At 44.9% G+C, this 7,741-nt stretch overlaps 1 long non-coding RNA gene across 1 annotated transcript; it reads left to right on the top strand.

The window, feature by feature from the left end:
- The first annotated feature begins 430 nt into the window (after positions 1–430).
- Positions 431–6,914, top strand: LOC118077813 (uncharacterized). Its single transcript, XR_004691684.2, has 2 exons — positions 431–622; positions 5,226–6,914. It is a non-coding gene; the product is annotated as an uncharacterized LOC118077813 (long non-coding RNA).
- Positions 6,915–7,741: the final 827 nt, after the last annotated feature.

Raw genomic sequence — 7,741 nt, 5'->3', positions numbered from 1 at the left:
GCTGTTTTCTCCTGTCCCCACCATGAAACAAGTTATAGAGAAGATGAATCACAGCCATTAGTTTATTAATCAGCTTTAGACAAACTGTGCCTTGGAGGGTTCTGGACAAACTTGAAGGAAATGTGAGCTGCACGTTCGAAGTCTGGGCTGGCTTTCAGCAAACAACAACAAAAATGTTCTGACACTTTCAAAGGTAGGCAAGTGAAATTAAAAGTTGCTTTTGGGAGTGAGGGAGCATCTCGGGAAGACGGCTGCTTCTGGCTTGTTGGAAAAGAAGCCTGGGAGTCTGGGAACAGGCTGTTTTCCAAGCCCAGGATTGCTGCAATCAGCATTGGTTTGGTGCTCCAATGTTCCCTCGATTCAATTAAAAGGAAGGAGAAGGGTGTAACAGCAATGTGTTGCCCTATATTAAAGCAAGGTGCTGAGAGACAACGCTCAATTGCTGTAATCAGGGAGGAGGAACAATTATAGCAATTTCAGAGAAGCGCGAGGCATGCGGGAAAATTGGAGCCACATGAGCAGAGGGTGTTCCCTACCCGCGAGGCTCCTGAGCAGATGGTATAAGAGCTCTTCCTCCTCCGCTCTCCTCCAGCCCAATCTGCTGAACCTTGTGAAGAATCAGGTAAGGTCTGTTCAAAGGCAAGGGGCTCAGATCTCTGTACAATATAGCAAATGAAACACCTATTGTAGGGTAGGAGTTTTGTTTTTGCTTAAAGCGCATGTTTGCTAAGAGGGAAAACCCCATGATATTAAGTGTGGCTTACTTGCAGGTAGCAGGGCAGCCTTAAGGTTTCATGTTAACCTTGTGGCTAGAAGCAGCAGGGCTTGAGGGATCAGCTAAGCCATAGTCCCACTGCTCATGGGGGTGGAAGATAGGAGGGGATGCCTCTTTGCTGTGCTAGTTCCCAGGCTGGTACAGAAAAGAGGTCTGGATGAGGCCCATTGCTATCACGCGATGGCAGCGGGGTCAGATTGAGATCCTGTGCCATCTTACCTCTAACTCTGAAAGCTGTGTTTCAGAAGGTTCCATGGGCTATTAGTGATGGAAATGCCACCGGCCATAGCTTCCACCTGCCTGTCATTTGGGCAGGAATCTTGGGGAAATTCCTTAGTGGTGGGTCTCCTGCACTGATGAAGGCTAACATAGCAATGCAGGGCTATGTATAGGGAAACCTAGATGTCATCCAAACAATCCTTCAGCTCACAGCAGAATTTTTTGTGGGGGTGGGGGATTATATCCAATGTGAGTCTTACTGGCAGAAGTCTCCTTGAAGTTAGGGAGGATGACCACCTTAGATTCATTAGTTTCAATTGGTCTACTCAGAGTAAAAGTAGCATTGGATGCTTACAACCGAGGAGAGGTGTGTGCTGTTATGCCTGGTGCCTGGCTTTCACACACAACAGGTTTTTTGTGTATTAAAAAAGGAGGAGGTCAAGTGGCTATTTAGATGCAGTAAAATGGGTGTGTAGAAACTTTGGAATGGACGTTTGAAAACTGGACAGCATATTCTCCTCCCTGCCCCTGACCGCCCCAATATTCTCTCAGCAGCTATGTGGCTTAGTGTTATGGGGTATTTATGGTTACATATTTTAAATTTTCTTTTATGTATGCAAAACTGGGGGTTGCAGGCTTAAAGCAACACGTCAGATTGATGTGGGGGTGGAGGGTGGCGTGGGGGTAGCTGAAACAGCCAAGGGATTTTCAAGGTAACAAAAATAACAAGATGACTGGTGAAGTGGAATATGCATAGTTCAGTGGTTCATGCTTTGCATGAACAAGGTCACAGCCTCTATCCCCGGCAATAATAATAATAATAATAATAATAATAATAATAATAATAATAATAATTTATATCCTGCCTATCTGGCTGGGTTTCCCCAGCCATTCTTGGCAGCTCCCAACAGTATTAAAAGCACAATAAAACATCAGACATTAAAAGCTTTCCTAAACAGGGCTGCCTTCAGATGTCTTCTTCTAAAAGTCAGATAGTTGTTTATTTCCTTGACATCTGATGGGAGGGTGTTCCACAGGGTGGGTGCCACTACCGAGAAGGCCCTCTGCCTGGTTCCCTGTAACCTCGCTTCTCACTGGGAGGGAACCACCAGAAGGCCCTCGGTGCTGGACCTCAGTGTACGGGCTGAACGATGGGGATGGAGATATACTGAAGGTATATCTCTGAGTAAGGTATATCTCTGAGAAAGACTGGGCGAAACTCCTTATCTGAAACCCTTAGAAACTGCTGCCAGGGTTAACAATACTGAGAAAGGTGGACCAATGGTCTGACTTGGAAGAAAGTAGCTACTGGAACTCACTGGAATTCAGTTCTGGCACTTCTCAGGTGGGTGCCATTGTCATTCAAAGAGAATGAGAGAGGTGCTCATGATGAGTTCCAGCACCTTTTTTTCTAGAAAAATAGCACTGCCATGTTCCATTTTTATGAGAATTCTTCAAATTCTTATCTGTGACTATAGGGAATATGGGGAGGATGTTAGTTTGGTTTCCATTTTAATCTCCACTTCCTGAGACAATACACAAACTGAAATGCAGCCATCCTTTGAAATTTGTTCTCCTCTGAATTTCCAATACAGCTTTCCAACCCCGTCCCAATGTCCAGTAAACTATGTAGATTAGGGAACTGTGTGCATTAAAAAAACCACATATTAGTACAAATAGCATCTTTGGAAAATAAATATTAGGCAAAAGTGAATATGAAAAGGTCCATATTAGAAAAAAATTGCATTAAAATTCTGATATATATATTTTGTAAGGACATGTATATATGATGCAGAAATATGAGGAACATGAGAATCTAAGAGAATCTGAAATATATAGATTCGTTTCTTCCTATCTGGGAATTGTGAGGAATAGTCATAGTAATGGTAGTAGTAATGGTAATAGTATTGGTTTATTTATTTATTTATTATTACGGTCGAGGACCAGCTCTTAAAAGTAAAATAAAAATAAAAATAAAATGGATCCCTTTGAAAGAACAGTTTCCAGGAGCGTAACGTATATAAGACGCTTTGAACAACATTTAAAAGAAAATTGTTAATTATATAACTATGCTAAAAGTTTAACCCTTAAAATAGAAGCTGCAGAAAGGTGAGCCTAGCTCGCTCGGGGTACCATATTTTGGGAAAATTCAGACGGACTCGGGAGAAAGTCTGTGTCTGCATATTTGGGTACAGAATCTGGCGATCGCCCTGGTTATCTTCAGGTCTTTGCCTAGCAAGAGCAGGTTGTATAATTGCTTTTCTGGGAGGCTTGCTAACCTCTCCAGTATGGGATCCAGGATCTCCCTTCGAGCTTCTTCATAGAGGGGGCATCTGAAGAACAAGTGCTCTGGGCTTCCTATTTCCCCTAGAGGGCATACGAAGAGTCTTTGGGCGTATGGGATTTTTTTGTAAAGCCCCACCAGCACAGGCGTGGGCAATGCCACACTTCTGGCAAGTGTAAAAGCCCTTATTGCGTTTTTTGACAGGAGAAAGGAGAGGTAAGGTGCCGGGGCGGCTATGTATCTCTCAATTTCTCCAGTTCTATATTCAGGGCATCTTGAGCAGTCCTGTTGTCTTTCGATATCAATGAGTCGTTCTCTGACCATTGCTTTAGCTTGTCTTAGATCCAATCTTAGGAGGGCTTGGGGGGCAAGGCCCATATTCTGGAGAGAGTTCAGAACCGCTAGCTGCCAACCGGACTGGAACTGGTCGCATAGGATCAGTGGTGCAATCCCTTGGGGTTTCAAATTTAGAGCCAGCCATTTATAGATTGATGATAGGCAGATTAAAGCCTCCACTCTCGTCGTTCCCATTTCAAGTCTGACCCATGTGTTAGATGCGCGTCTGTGGACGTGTAGGAGGGCTCTGAGGAATTTGGATTGTACGCGCTCCAAGGGAGAGAAGGAGGAGGAGGACAGGCCTAGAAAGGCTCTATAAAGGAGCTGAGCCAACGTTTTGGCCTTAAATAGCTTAAGGGCTATTTAGTATTGGTATTAGTAGATGGTAATAGTAGTAACAGCAGCAGTAGTATTGGTATTAGTAGTAGTAATGGTAATAGTAGTAGCAGTAGTAGGAATAAGAATAAGAATAAGAAATAGTAGTGGTAAAATAGTAGTAATGACAGTAAAAATAGTAAGATGATGAAGATGACAATGAGGATACAGTTTTTCAGTCAAACTGTTTGTTATAATGATTAGTTCTCTTCTTCCTGGTGATGGACAAAATTAAGAAAGCCTCTGGTTAAAATTGCCACCCAACCTTATCTAGAAAGGAGAGAGCAGGGGTTGATTCTCTCACACCCAATATAAGAATCCTGAAAGTATCTCTTGTGTAGAAGAGACACTGAGGAAAGGCCATAGCTCAGTGGGGTAGAGCAGGGATGTCCAACAGGTCGATCGCAATCTACTGGTCGATCCCCAGGAGGTGTTAGTAGAGCACAGTCGATCGCGGGCTCCCTTTCCTTTGTGTTGGCAAACAGCATCCGGCCCCTGCCCCTTGCCCCACCATCCATTTGCGCATGATAGCTAGAGAAGACGCAGTTTCTGCTGTGAGGCTGATTGTTTCCTTAGCGATCTTTTGGTGAGCGACTTTTCCTCTTCCCCCCTTTATTAAAGTTCAACATTTTTGAATCCCCTCCCTAAAAAAAAGATCGCAGACTCTTGGGAGTTGGACGTCCCTGGGGTAGAGCATCATCTTTGCATGCAGAAAGTCCCAGGTTCAATCCCTGGGACACCTCCAGAGAAAACCCTATTTAGACCCTGGAGAGCAACTGCCAATCAGATACGCAGATACCGTACCAATGGGAAGCATGCGGGCAGGACCTGGATACAACACTCCACACATGTGATTCCTAGAAACTGGTATTCAGAGACATGCTTCCAAAACAGCTTTGGTGAAACATAGCCATCATAGCTAGAGGCCAATGCTTTAGGTCAGGCCTGTCCAACCAGTCGATTGTGATCTACCGGTCGATCACGGGCTGTCCCTGGTTGATCCTGGTCAAACTCCAGCGATCACCCGATCACCCCTCTGAAAGAAAGCTCAACAACTTAACAACTTTGGTTATCCTCCCCCAAAAAAGCTCAACAACTCTGGTCAATCCAATGGGTAGATCACTGCCAGTTTATTTATAGTGGGTGTAGATCGCAGTCTCTTGGAAGTTGGACACCCGTGCTTTAGGTTAATTGCTTCATTGTTTGTGATATGTGTCTTTCCCCGCTTCATTTTAGATTTGCCTCCCACCACAGAGTCATGGTTTTCCCTGGGGAGCTTTGTGGCTACAACGTCTCCTGCAGCACAAGCCTCCCCTCAACAACACTCCTATTGCAACCACCAGCTGTTGTGGCTGAAACAAAGCTGACGGACCTAGAGATCCTCATCCCGGAGCCCCCACCATGTGAAATCCCAGAATGTGGCTTCGATCCATGCCACTTGCCTCCGTGGTACTGCCACCTGCCTCCTGAGCCGCCCATCATATTTGCCACCTTCGCCACCTGCCTGCACGAAGCATAAGTGTGGCCTGCCGGCGGCCATCTTGCGATAGGCCCGTTTCAGGCAGGAGGTGCTGCAGACAGGAAGTGGGGGCTGCATTAGGAACGGGAGTCAGGAGCAATGCTCCACACGTTGAGGCCACACTTGTTATTGGCGCCTGTCCTTAAAGGTTCAGGATCGGTGGCTGTCATCCATTTTGTATATCCATGTAGTAGAAGTTTGAAAACAACAACAATAATAATCACAGGTGCTGTGAATTACAGTTTTAGCCCGAGTCTTTCTTTTTGCAGTGGGGCAATTCAGGTGACTATGTCCAGAACATTCCAGAAGACGCAGGTTGAGAGGTGGGAGGAGGTGGAGGAAGAGGTGGAAGAAGAGTTAGTAGGCCTAAAATAGCATCAAGGGAACCTTTGGTCCTCCAGACACTGTTGAGCATCATCAATGGTTGGGGGTGATTGGAGCTATTTGCTGGATCCTACATTCCCGTTCCTTGGCCTAAACCATACCTCAAGGGTGGTTGACCAGTGATCATCCAGATATGGCGAAACTACAACTCCAGTCAACCCCAGCCAGTATTGCCAGTGATCAATGGAATTGGAAACTGTAGTTCATTAGCCTCTCGAGGGCCACAGGCCCCCATCCCTGTCATAAGTCTGCCCCCAGTTAAAGCTTTCTTTATTGGCCATCAGATTGCTACCTAAACTGCTGGTACCAGAGGCACATTTCCCCCTCCCATTTAAATATCAGTTTTACATCATCCAGGTATTTCCTTTCCAAGTGTGTGTAAAAGGGGAGAACTAAATGTCGTTGGAGTTGCCCACCCAACTGTAATGGCAATGCCTCCTTGGAGAGTATTATTGAGCCTCTGCGTCATTAGGCACCCCTAATGCAGATTTGTACATTCTTCGAGCCAGATACCTTTCTTCTTATGCTATGTAGAGTGCTGTGTACATAGAAGGTGAAATAAATAATATTATGAAACAAAAGCATCTGGTTCAATCAGAGGTATGTTGGAAGGAGAGAATACCAGCACAGAGGACTTTGTGGGCCACAGAGCACAAAACACAGTCTGGATATTAATACAGTGGTACCTCTACTTATGGATTTAATGCATTCCAAACGCACATTTGTAAGTCGAAAAAAATTGTAAGTCGAATCCCAGAGGAATGCATTGGGAGAAAAAAATTGTAAGTAGAAGCAACCCTATCTAAAAATTCATAAGTAGAAAAAATCCTATCTAAACCGCATCCAAGATGGCGGACGGAGCTCCATTCGTAAGTAGAAACATTCGTAAGTAGAGTTATTCGTAAGTAGAGGTACCACTGTAGTGTAAATGTCAACATTTTAATGAAGGTGGGGAGAACCAGCCATAACTTATGTCATGCAAAGAAACTGGCAAAGCCCATCTGATGACATCATTAAAGTCATTTGAAAATGTTCTGTGACATTGTTGCTTAGACAATAAAATGCACTGTACAAAAATATATGCAGTACTCACTCCATCTAATTAGATTCCACCCTGTGATTTAGAACACGGATGGGGAACCTGTGACCCTCCAGATGTTGTTGGACTCTAATTCCCATCAGTATGGCCAATGGTCAGGGATGATGGGATATGTAATCCAGCAATATCCAGAGAGCCGTAAGTTCCCCATACCTGTCCTAGTCCAATAATGTCCCAACCAATCAGGGATCATACATTAAAAGTACTCACAGAGGGCTGGAGAGCCCATGGCCATTCAGATGTTGTTGGATTCCCAGCTACCACCAGCCCCAGTCAGCATAAAGGTAAAGGTAAAGGGACCCCTGACCATTAGGTCCAGTCGTGACCAACTCTGGGGTTGTGCGCTCATCTCGAATTATTGGCCGAGGGAGCCGGCGTATAGCTTCCAGGTCATGTGGCCAGCATGACAAAGCCGCTTCTGGCAAACCAGAGCAGCACATGGAAATGTCGTTTACCTTCCCGCTGTAGCGGTTCCTATTTATCTACTTGCATTTTGAGGTGCTTTCGAACTGCTAGGTTGGCAGTCAGCATAGCCAATAGTAAAAAGTTATAGCTTGGTAACATCTGGAGTGCCACAGATTCCCCGTTCCTGGTGTAGATAATACTTCTCTAGATAGACAAATGAGCTAATTCTATATGTTGCAGACTCCAATTCCCATTATCCCCAGACAACATGGCCCAATGGTGGATGTTGTCCATTGGGATTGGTTGGGTGGAAATCAGGGAAAGCCAATGACAACTTATTCTAAT

Source organism: Zootoca vivipara, chromosome 17, assembly GCF_963506605.1.
Source record: "Zootoca vivipara chromosome 17, rZooViv1.1, whole genome shotgun sequence".
In the NCBI taxonomy this organism is placed as follows: domain Eukaryota; kingdom Metazoa; phylum Chordata; class Lepidosauria; order Squamata; family Lacertidae; genus Zootoca; species Zootoca vivipara.
Note: the sequence above shows the minus strand (reverse complement) of the source record. Positions and strands in the feature narration are given on the sequence as shown.